The sequence below is a fragment of the Sebastes fasciatus genome, chromosome 18 (assembly GCF_043250625.1).
Source record: "Sebastes fasciatus isolate fSebFas1 chromosome 18, fSebFas1.pri, whole genome shotgun sequence".
In the NCBI taxonomy this organism is placed as follows: domain Eukaryota; kingdom Metazoa; phylum Chordata; class Actinopteri; order Perciformes; family Sebastidae; genus Sebastes; species Sebastes fasciatus.
In genome coordinates this window covers 17072661-17084918 of record NC_133812.1, presented here as the reverse complement: position 1 = coordinate 17084918, position 12258 = coordinate 17072661, and the positions used below count along the sequence as shown (strand labels likewise).

At 42.4% G+C, this 12258-nt stretch overlaps 1 protein-coding gene across 4 annotated transcripts in view; it reads left to right on the top strand.

The window, feature by feature from the left end:
- The window catches only part of wasf1 (WASP family member 1), a 71749-nt gene that overhangs the window by 10974 nt on the left and 48517 nt on the right, over positions 1 to 12258 (top strand). Inside the window, exon 1 of one of the 4 annotated variants that reach the window (XM_074615017.1) lies at positions 10917 to 11073. The exons of the other annotated variants lie outside the window; for them this stretch is intronic. The gene's annotated coding sequence lies outside the window, so the exon portion shown is untranslated. Of the gene's footprint in view, positions 1 to 10916; positions 11074 to 12258 lie in introns of those variants that run through there. 4 annotated transcript variants of the gene reach the window in all.

Below are 12258 nucleotides of genomic sequence, written 5' to 3'. Positions count from 1 at the left end.
GGACAATACATGGCTTGAGATCACCCAGCAGCTGGGATAAGATGAAGATGGTAATGTGGCTGATGTGCACTTGCTAATGTGTCACGGAACAGCTAACATTTCTCTCAAACTCACATTTGGGGTCCGATTAGTTTATGTATTGTGTAGTTAACGTTAGCCCCTTATACATTCTCTGGATAGGTTTTGTTGTGTGGAGTGGACAAGGAGGAAACTCCTTGCGAAAACACGGCAACTTGGATAATTCCCACCGTTGTGCATACTGTAGATGTCAAAATGCGGTGCGGGAATGCGGAAAATCTGCATGTGTATTCCCGCACCGCATTTTCGCATCACACTGGTGAGAAACAGCTCTAAAGCAGGATATCATTAAGGGTACTAAACTACTCTTTCTTGCAAACGTGTGTTTTTTGTATGTGTATATGTGTCTCTTAATCAGCCCTAGCTGGATAAATGCCAGCTCAGTGTTGGGAGTTAAACGAGTTTGGCGTGAGGCGCCTGGAGGAAAACCATCCTCCTCCAGCTAAACCAGTAAAGCAGCAGCCCGCGTAGGTCCATCCAGGGGTGTGGGATAAAGTCAAAGGTCATTTCATTGTTGTGTGTGGTTATATAAATGTTAGTGCCGACTTGAGGCGAGAGCCTGGTTTGTGTAGCCTAGCCTCAGGAGGACAGATAGGTGCTGACAGACAGGCCCGGCCTCACCGCTGGGACTTCTGCCTCTGCTGCTGCATATTCTTTACTATCTATCTCTCTCCCCTCTCCCTCTGTCTGTTTCTTCTGTGTCTATATATGATATCCCTCTCCTACCTATGTCCTACTTTACATAAGCTGGAGCTGCACAGTAAGTGCGGACTACTTCCAACGAGGCTAATGATGAGTGCCAGTTTTGTGGTCAACATAATGTCTTAGTTTGGCAATCAGCAGTGTCTGGGGCTCGACCAGATATTTAAATGCGGATCTACAGTGAGTTCAAGCAAAGGTAACGTTACAGCGGAATAGAGGAAGCAGAAGGATAGGGCCAGTTGTTCACCAGGCCAGATGTTGCCTCAAGCTTCATATTACATTTTCCAAATGCAGCATGGATCAAGAATAGAGAGGAAAATCTTCGCTGGTTTCGTTCAGCAAGTCATGTGTTTTCATTGTAGGACACACTAAAGATCTGTTTACATATTGCCATTGAATTACCATCAGTGTCTTTATTCTGAATGAGTAACTGGCCTCATTGCTGTGATCAACAGTTACACACTTACTTGTTGAGCTGTTTCCTTCTTGTATTTTGCTTTTGTAAACCTCACAGCTTCGGGTTTATCACGATGCTGCTAACAAAGTTTTGCTTGGATGTGAAGTGAAATTGAGGCTCTCGGGGCGTCCCGATAGCCAAATAAGTCATATACCACATAACTGCAACTAAAGATTATTTTCATTATTGATTATTCTGCTGATTATTTTCTAGATTAATCAATTAATCGTTAGAAAATAGTGAAAAATGTCCATCCCAGTTCCTCAAAGTCCAAGGTGACGTCTTTAAATGTCTTGTTTTGTCAGTCCAAAACCCAAAGATAGAAGCATGAAATATCCATATTTGAGTGGCTGAAAACAACATTTTTGCATGAAAAACTACATTTACGATTAATCGATAATCAAAAAATGCAATTATTTTTCTGTCAATCGACGAATTGATCAGTCGATGCAGCTGTAGTCTCCAGTTTGACTCCAGCTGGGGACATGTGCTGCATGTCATACCTCTCTCTCTCCTTGTCTCCTATCTGCCTCTATAATGTCTTTGCCAAAATGCCAAAATAATGAAAAAAGAAACTGAGGCTCTTTAACCATACTAAAAAAAACAGGAGAATGTAGTATGTATTAAACCTTTGGCTGGTTTAATGAATGACCTACCACACATGGAATCCCAGTCATTGAAATGCAATTGAAACAATGGCTATGGGTAACCAAGCTGCAAAGTGTCTGGACATCTCATTACATGCAAATCCCCCAAACTGTGCTTACTGAAGAGTTATAGAAAACAGGACCGCGTATGTTTTTCCAGCCCTCGATCGGGGTCAAAAAAATGGCTCAAAAGTTTCCTGGAGTTTGAAGAACTTCTTGTGAAAAGTGGGCCAAAGTAGTTAAGAGATTTTGAGCTCTGAATCATGCAAAGGCAAAACTTGTTTAGTATCTATATCTGATCAGTATCTGGAGCTACTTCAGTACTTGTGAGATGAAGGGCTACAGGAAGAGGTGGACTATGAGCAAGCTGAGTAGGTGTTTATCTAATTGCAGCAGGACTGTGAGAGCTCTCGGGAGCGGAGCGATGCAACAGTGACTATGACTGACAAGGGCATGATGACTCAGATATCCTCACACACACACACACACACACACACATACATACACTCTCAGGGGGTGCAGTGATGAAGGGGACGACAGACAAGCCAAAGTCTGACTGACCGGGAAAGATAACAAGGAATCGTGTGGGAGCAGTGATAACGGTTGCTGTGGAATCTGTCTCACACACACACACACACACACACACACGCCAGCCTCACTTCATACTGAAGAGAAGGCTTGAAATATGTCCACTGATAAGGCGAAAAAATAGAGGCAACCAAGGGGAGAGAAAAGGGGAGCGAGAGGCTTTGTACCTGCAGGAAGAATCGGAGTTGCTTCCTTTTCAAGAGACGAGCAGAGAGCCTTACAATGGCTGCTGACAGCCCGACGCAAGAGGGAGAAAAGGGGACAGAGAGGTGCTTTTGTCTCCATCCTCTCCGTCCCATTGTCACCCATATCGCCTATCACTAGAGACGAGACACCGCATCGGGCTTGATCTAATGATCAAATCTGTGTGTGTCAGCCGTGTGGATGGAGGAGCGTATTGTGTCTCGATTGTGATCCTCTGGCCTCACATACACAGCACTCCCCTTCTCAATGGAGTGAATTGAATCATGCAGACGCCTTAAGTAACAGTCTGCCTCAATCTCGAAAAATCTCATCTCGCTCTGCCTTGCGGGCACTGTGAATCGGTGTCTTTATCATTTTTCAACATAATGGCAGAGTAAGTGGAGGGTCGAGGCCTTAATTGAGTCAATCTTCTACAGTGCTGTTAATACAAGCCTGTTAGACCACATTTCGTCTTCCTTAGCCCCCCCTTCCGCTCCGTAGAGATCCGTTCTTTCCTCCTCAGCCCCGGCTCTCTTTCCATTTGTATGCAGAAAGTGTTCACCCACCATTTCGCCTCGCAGTGGCATTTTTAAGCGTAGCTGTCAGGACTGTGTGTGGGTGCACGGGGCGGAGGGTGCCGAGATGTCATGAGACACAGGTCACATGATGCCTGCAGCTGACCCCCTTGACCCCTAATGAGCATGCTGTTTCTATAGATGGAAAAAGGCCCTGAGGACGGTGACCAACCGCTGCCTGCCACTGTGGCACCACCTCACTCTCAGCGTATGTGCCAAAGTGTGTGTGTGTTGGCAAAAACACAATGACATCTTTGTAACTTATAGCATTTTTCGACCTGTTTAATGAGTAGCTAGATGGTATTTTAGTTGTTTTCCTTCTGAATGGTTAATAATAACAGCTCATATTAGCTTATCACAGATATTTTGGTATATCAAAGCTGATGAATTACAAAAAATTGTACAGAAATGACAATGATATAGTATTTCCATGTTCACTAAAGTTTGTTTTTTCAACTGTAAAATGTCTTGGTAAGTTCATTTCATGGTCACAACCCAATTTAAAGGAACAGTATGTAACATTTTGGGGAAATATATTATCAGAAATGGAATAAAATATTCATAACTATGTTTTCATTAGTGTATAATAACCTGACACTAAGTACTGTTGTGTTTTCGTTAGCTTAGAATGAGCCCTTCATATCTAAATAGGGAGCGTGTCCTCTTCACAGAGTCCTCCATGTTGCTCCAACATGTTTCTACAGTTTCTACAGTAGCACAGAACGGACAAACCAAACACCGGCTCTAGAGAGAGCTTTTTGTCTTTTTACGTTACCTTGAAGGCCACCCTAGTTCTCCGACACACTTGTGAAACTGCAGAAATGTGAGCTGCAGAGTTCAAAACTGTGGCACCGCCAGCTGCCGTCTGAAGAAGTGTTGCTGCTCAAATAGTTTTATTATGAGAAGGATGGCCTCTGAGCGAGGTGAACAGCGCTACCACGGGTTTGCACTCAACAGCTCACAGTACCAGTCTTGGAAAGGGAGGAGTGAGCGAAGGGGTACTCAGTTGGTTGCAATCTGCAACCACACCTCTAGATGCCACCAAATCCTACACACTGTCCCTTTAAGGGATCCTGACCAAAAATCTGCAAATATCATAATCCACCTCAATTATTCTATATCGATGAGCTACAATGTGCAGTATATTAGAATACAACTTGTGACATGTTTGCTTGTGTGCGCATTAAACTAGTCTTGCCGTGTTTAGTCTCATTAGAAATGGCTCTAGTTACTGAGAGTGTAGTTGAATCGGACTTGATCAACCCAGAACTTGATTTCGTCCCAGTAGTTCGTCCTGCTGCTCCGTACCCACTGGCACCGCCTCAGGCCTCCTCACGGCAAGGGCACCTTCACTAACCACCGCCGCCCTGGTCTGCCAGCAGTTTGTTCCCACAATCATCTTTATGCACCGACACAGACTGTGACATTGCCCACAAACTCAAGAGACAGCCTATGAGAGGTTTGCACAGCTGCCCTGGGCACTGTGTGATCGGTCCAATTTATCCCACAAATCCTCCCTGCTTCCCCCTCTTGTCTCTGTTCCTCACATATCCACCTCTCAGCTGCTGCCAAGATCCACTCAGTTCACTCAATGGTTGTGAATGGGTTGTTTAATCAGTTGTCGGGGTGTAATTGACTCTGTTCCATCAGCATTGTTTTATGGAGGTTTCATAGTGCGGGTGGTGTGCATCATGCCTAGATTTAGCTTTGATAGTTTCAGCATATAAACCACAGACTGTGTATAAGAAGTGGATGTAGTCACCGTGACGTCACCCATTGGTTTGTGGACCACAGTTTTGAAGCCTCGAGTTCGGCATTTTGGCAGTTGCCATCTTGGTTTTTGGTCGTCGTGCAGCTAAGTACAACTGAACGCTGAATAAGACATTTTTAGGTGACGAAAAGGTTATAATTAACTTTCATGAACTGAAAACACACTGTGAAAAGGTTAAAGTTGTAAGACGAAAACACAAACAACTCCCAGACTGGATAATGCCGTGGTAGCGACCTGTCAACCACAAGGTAGCCACGCCTAAAGCATCCCCTGCTTTATGGTCTATTTGACTCTAAATGGGACCATAATTTACTAAATGAACATCATGCTGTATTGAAGAAGACTTGAAACTAGCGATTGAGACCATAAACTCATGTTTACAATGTTTACTGAGGTAATAAATCAAGTGAGAAGTAGGCTCATTTTCTCATAGGCTTCTATACAATCAGACTTCTTTATGCAACCAGAGGAGTCGCCCCCTGCTGGCTGTTAGAAAGAATGCAAGTTTAAGGCACTTCTGCACTGGCTTCACTTTTCAGACCCAGGAGGTGATGGACTGGTTGTTTTCATTTTAATGAAATTTAGATGACACTTCATTTTACAGGTCCACAAATTTCATGGTAATTAGGTAATAATTAGCAAGTGACCTATTTGAAATTTCTTTGGAATTACTGCCAAATTACCCCAATATTTACCTCAAAATTTATCGAAAATTACTTTATTATAAACATTATTTAATAATTATATTCCGCTATTTCCCAATAGCTGGTCATTTATTTAATACATTTTCACGAAAAGAATACAAATTTAATTGATATGCTTTATTTCCATGTCTGCTGGTAAATAGATAATAATTAGCAAATAACTCCCTGAGTCATTACATTAGCTACCAGGTTGCATTTGTGTAGACAATAAGTCACACAATGGTGACATCTTTGCCTGATCAGAAGTGTCTTCTATTAGTTTTGGTTTTCCACCTCCGATGAAGAGCAGCGCACAGCCGCTTCTCAAGCCTAAGGGCCTTATATTAACGATTATATGATATATTTAGAATATAATTATTAAATAATGTGTATAATAAAGTAATGTTCGATCAATTTTGAGGTAAATATTGGGGTAATTTGGAAGTAATTCCAAATAAATTTCAAATAGGTTACTTACTAATTATCACCTAATTGCCATGAAATTTGCAGACCTGTCAAATGAAGTGTTACAGAAATTTAATATAGTCTTCATTTATTAAGTTTTGAGTAAATTAAACATGGAAAAAAGTAGTAAATCGATAGCAGCCAGTTACTGTTAAAAGTGTCTATGATGTGGTCAGCACCTTTTGAAGTGCAAGACTTAACAGTTTACACGTTGTCTTCTTTGCGAGAGGCAGTGGTGCATGAGGGACTGAAATACACTTTGCCTCCGAGCTATTATCACCCCACTTTAACACCGCTCTTCCTCTCATTCTCTTACCATGACGTGTTCTTAGCTGTAGATCAAATGAAATTAATAGAAGAACAATTCATCCACCGTGTGCTGATTATGCACTTTCTCACCAGAACTAGGTAGATTGACAGAGTGGTGATGAAATTACAAAAAAAATGAAAAAGGTGAGTGCTCAAAGGGCACTTCACATGTGGAAAGGCAGGGCGCCATATCTTTTGCACTCGACGTGTAATTGCTTTTGACATGTTGCCCTCTGGGATATTTACAGCAGTCAGATGAATGTGAATCAGTACATCCCATTACACTGTACAGTACTGAATCACAAAACCTACTGTATTGCAATATATTGAAGAATTGCAGTGTTTGTTACCCTGCCTCTCTGCCCTGCAACACAGAGCCTCTGGTGTGGACATTGATCTGGATGAGAGAAGAAGATCCCTCTCTTTCCCCCACGATGCCACCCACGCTGCTCTTTTTTTAATATGCCTCAAGCTCCCGCTCTCTTTTTCTCTCTCCGTCTGGTGTACTTTTACCCCCAAAGCTCTGGACTACCTCCATCTCTGCGCAAGAGCCTGGAAACTTTTTTTTTAAAGATGCAACAGAAGGCGAAGGTCTTCTTGAGATTTTTAACTCGCACTTCATTTGCATGCAGAGAGAAAATATATTAAATAGTGCACATGTGGTATTAATTAGCTGGAGAGACTGGGTCCATCGTCTTCCAATTTCAATTTACCACCAGATGAGGGGACAAGATGACTGTTTAATTTGGCAGGCATGTCCATTTTATCTAAGTGTTTTGCCCTCTTAACAAGCTTCTTGGCCGGCTTGAGTAGCACTCCTGTGTCTTGGGCTTGTGAGTATGCATTGTTTTTTGTTTGTCTGATGGTGTTTTCTGGGGTTGCTGCAGCGGCTAGTTTGTGTGCATGTCCTTCACGTCTGTATGAACAGCAAGGGAGTTGCTATAATGAAATGTACCTCACAGACCAAACAAGCGCAGCTGCACAGTACGAGCGTGCAGACATTTATTATTGAGCAGCAGGCTTTCATTATTCATACCAGTGGGTTTCTGTGCACTCAGCAGATAAACTTCTTTGAGTCTGTTTGTTCGTCAGACACACCACTCATTGATGTTGGCACACAGACGTGCATGAATATTTAGCCGTGGACGACTACAGTGGGATAAAGCGTGTTTGCTAAACGAACGTCTAAAGCAATCTGAGCTCTTTTTGTAATGAAATACAACGTGGGGCTGTGTCCAGCGACTCACCGAGTATACGCTTCATCGTTGACGCTCTGAATGTAAAGTGTAGTGGACAGACGGCCATTGTTGTTGAGTCACGTGGGTTTCTTTTCATACGCAGAAAATGTTTGATGAATGGAAAGCTTAGATGCTTATCGTCTCCAAAGAGCTGTAGGAAGGAGAGAAAAAAGACAACAACAACAGTGTGTTTTATGGCTGCACAAAGACCAACATTTCTATAGCTGTTTAATTCCACACATAAAGGATATTGCAAAGGCAATATAAATTGGGCTTCATGTGGGGACTACATTGGTAATTTGAATAAAATAGAGATAATAGACAAAAGGAAATCTCCAGCTGATAACAGCCAGGGATTGTCATTTTGCATTTTCAGCAGTCAGTGACTACGTTTACATGCACACTCATATTCCACTATTATTCTGAATATGATAATATTCTGAATCTAATGGGGGTCATGTAAACAGCATAAATGGAGACATGTGGGATATGCCGATATTATTCTGGTTTTATAACACAGTCTCACGGCAGTTTGTGAAATACGATCACAAAATTGAATCTATATGATTTAAATATACATTAATTTTCCTTTTTTTCTCTCGTGATGCTCAGCACGACTTTCAACAATGTATTTTTCATGCTTTTTCCTATGAATGTCCAGCAACACGTGACACACGTGTCAATTTCCACTCCAGTCTTTTCAAAATAAAACTACTTGATTGACTTGGTTAAGTTTAGGCAACAGACTACTTAGTTAGGCTTAGGAAAAGATTGACTTGGTTAGACTTATGCAACAAAACGTTTTAGTTAGGTTCAGGAAAAGATCGTGGTTTGGGTTTAAGTAACACTGGAGTACGGAAGTTACGTGACAAATAAATCAACTTTGGCTTGTTGTTTCACACGGGACACGAACAAGCGAAAGTTTGGTGTTTTTTTGACCCACCTGTCCACCCTATCCCACGGTCAAACAAGTCCGCCATCAGTTTAGTGAGTATGCACGGAATATTCATTTTCAAAAGCCATGTAAACAGCTTAGTAGGAATATTGTCTTTTTCGGAAAAAGGGCAAACACTGGGATATTTTGTGCCTGTAAACGTAGTCAGTTTTGCAGTTGGTATTTCTTTTCTATCTGTCTGAAGTTACTTCTGAAACTTGTTTACAGCTGTCGGACAACATTGTAACAGGCCAGAAAGCCAGCCAGCCAATGGATCCGTGCCATGTGAGTACCTGAGTACCATCTGAGGTGCCAGCGTGCCAGGGCGCTCACTTTGATCAGAGCTGGCTGTGTGAAGAGGAGAGGCAGGGTGGCGTATAGTGCTAAATGACTGCCTTGCTTCGCACCTCCGCCTGATTGGGACCTCTTACTGTCTAACATGTACATGAAAAATATGGCCACGGACTGACTCGAGCGCTCAAACTAGCTAGTGGGAGAACAACACTACACAGAACAGCCTTTGTTTATGCGCAAGTTAGACAGCGTGTCAAAAACACTATCATGAGGAATACAGTGCAATCAAAAATTCAGAGTTATTGAGGCGAGGAAATGAGTGTATGTAGCCGCATCCCTCGCCACAAGCACCCTGTAAAGTTTCCGACTACCTAGTTAGCATACCTGTCTGAGCCCAACCTGACAGCGCTAGTGCTGCAGGTGTATTTTTAGCCCGACAACAAGAGGTCTGCATGTGTGTGTGTTTTTTATAGCACCTACCTGGTGAGGGCCTGCAAGGTGTCATCTCACCGCTGAAGGGGCGCCGGCTGGTACAGAATTTTAATTGGCAGGATGACACACTGGCACATGCCATGATATGTTCTGCCAACGTGATCTGCTGTGACGGGTGGAGGGACGGGGGATGTTTTAGTCTATAATGGAGGGGTTGGTGTGTGTGTGTGTGAGGTTATTTGCATTTAGATGTTTGATAAGAACTTCTTCCAACCTCATAAGCTTTCAGAGAACTTCAACATGTTCAGTGTGCATGTTATTTCGTTCTGCACATTTGCACCAGGGGACCTCGTACTGTGCAGCGGCGCCAGCTCTCCTCTCCTGTCAAATCCAACAGTCTGTTCCCACCAACAGCGGCAAAGCACTGAGACTGGGGTAAACTCAAAATCAACTCCTTTTGTACGACATGTCATTACTAAGTCTGAAGGCAATTGTTTATCGCTGTGGCCAAATGTGGAGAAAGCCTGTCATCATAGACATAAAGTTCAGCGTCAGGCCTTCTTCCTGTCACTATTTTATCAATAAGTTCAACAATCTCAAGTTCAACTTCCCAAGGACATCTGATTCAGTCGAAGCCACGCCAGAAATCAGCATTTTATTATCTTAAAATGTGTGATAAAAAAGCGTCTGGCCATTAGAGCTGTTTTTAAAGGGAATGAAGATAAAACTCTACCCTTATGTGCTAATGAGAGAGACAATGAAAGAACAAATAGCATTTAAAAATTCATAGCTGCCTCATTAGAATAACAAAAGAGATGAGCCAGATGTCTTATTTTTTCCTGTTGAGCCTCCGCAGTCGCAGAGGGAAAGTCTTTTAACCAGCTGAAGGAAACCGAAGTCTCCTTGATAAGTTCTGAGTTTGACAACGTACATTCGTTCCCTTGTTTTCTTTGGAAAATGAGCTGCGGTAGCCGTCCTGCACTGCATATCTGCATTACTGATTTAAACCAGCTGCTGGTAAGCTTTGCCAGTTTGATCTCTGCTCCCTCTGCCATTGGCTGTCGCGGCTCTGCCAGTTTCCCTGATTAGATGTCTGTGTTTTTTATATTTGCAGCTGTTCGTATTGTAGGAAGAAACCGAGTCCACAGTTATAGTGTACGAGATCCAAGAATCACCGGAAAAAAGGACAAAACGCTCAGGATGGTTTCGAATGCAACCATCCTTAGGCTTTGAGAACAGCACATTATTAGGAATTTGTTTTATTTTAAGGCTTTATTTGAAGTCCTAGAGAAACAGTAAAAAAGTAAAAATATTTTCTCTTCCCTTCTGCAGGCAGTAATGTCAGTTATATAATGTTTTGGTGTCTAATCGCGGGCTGTTGGGAAGCGTTATTTACCTTTAAACTAAAAGTGGGATTGTTGCGACAGAAGAATATGCACGCAGGAGGCTGTTAAATCCTTTTTGTGGAGTTTTAAGGGCTGTTCACATGTTGCGTCTAAAAACGCGTGGAAAACGCCAGCCGTGCCGCTTTCATCCTTTTAAGTTGTGGTAATTTAGCAGTAAGTGTCACTGACTAAACAAAACAAAGTCAAAACAAAGATAAATGTATTTCCAGGACCATAAAACTCTCACCGTAGCTTTACTGCTCAATTTATCTGTGTCAGTTTGGCTGAACTTTCAACCGGATGTTGTGACGTTCTTGGACGGAAAGGGTGAGGCAAGTAAAACAGATCGTAAATCTCTGCTTTTCCTTCATATATGTACCACAGACTGATATTTACGGAAGAAAGAAAAGATATCTGCAGGCCGTGATTGGTTGTTCCTCGTCACAAAAGTCCCAAAAGTTTAACTATTTTAATCTTGGATGCAGCTGTCGCGCCCTGAAAAATAGGCGCTTGAGAACGCTTGTGTGACGTGACGGCATCGCTCTAGCGTCTTCCGCGTCTACATTGACAACAATGGGTTTAAGGGTGCAAAAAATGCGGCATGTGAACAGCCCCTTAGTCAGCACCCCCAGACCTAAAGCAAACATTAGCTAGCTACAGTATCCACAGTAGGATGTGCATCGTCTCAGAAGAGGCTAGTGTCGATTTTAGCATAAAATTAAATGAACTGAAATGAATTACCTACTCATCCACTTTCTGCCAATTATCCAGGTCGAGGTCTCATTAATTATAATGATCAATTATATCATTAGGACTTATTGTTAGACATAGAATCTGCTGGGAAGTGCTGAAAAAAATATATCTTTATACTCTGGACAGCATGATTGTGAAATGGGTATTAAATTGCATCCTGTGTGATATTAAAAAACCCTGCGCTCAGTATGCGAGCCCTTGGTTGGAACCAGACTCTTACTCTGTTCCGTGTGTCAGAAAATCAGTTTGACTAACTCCTCAGACCATGAATTTTACATCACTTAATGATGAGATCTCTCTCGTTTCAGAAGGCTTAGGCCGTTTCATTTAAATTCCAACCAGCTCCCTGTCTGGTTTACTGCTAGTTTCTTTCTCTAGTGCTCCTCTCCTCTTGTGATTTTCCAGTTTCGCAGAACCAACAACTGTGATGGCAAACTGGGGCTTAAGAAAATTGCATCGCTGCTGGATATTAGTTGTTTTTTGGATATATAGTTTGCTATTTTTTCCATGCTTTCTCAGTTGAATTAATCACCCTTTTTTTCTCTATAATTTGCAAAAAGAACTCTACAGGAAGCACTGGTTGCTTTTGTGTGGCTGTATCAAACCGTAGCTGATGGCGTATCAAGGGTCTGCCTCTACAAAGCTCTCCAAGCAAAAGGCCCTTGACCTGCTCCTCATTGAGGGGTCCTCGGCTTTATTGTGTGGCCGTGTGAGTGAGTAAATACTCCATTAGGATTCATTAGAGCCTCTAGTTGGACATATTG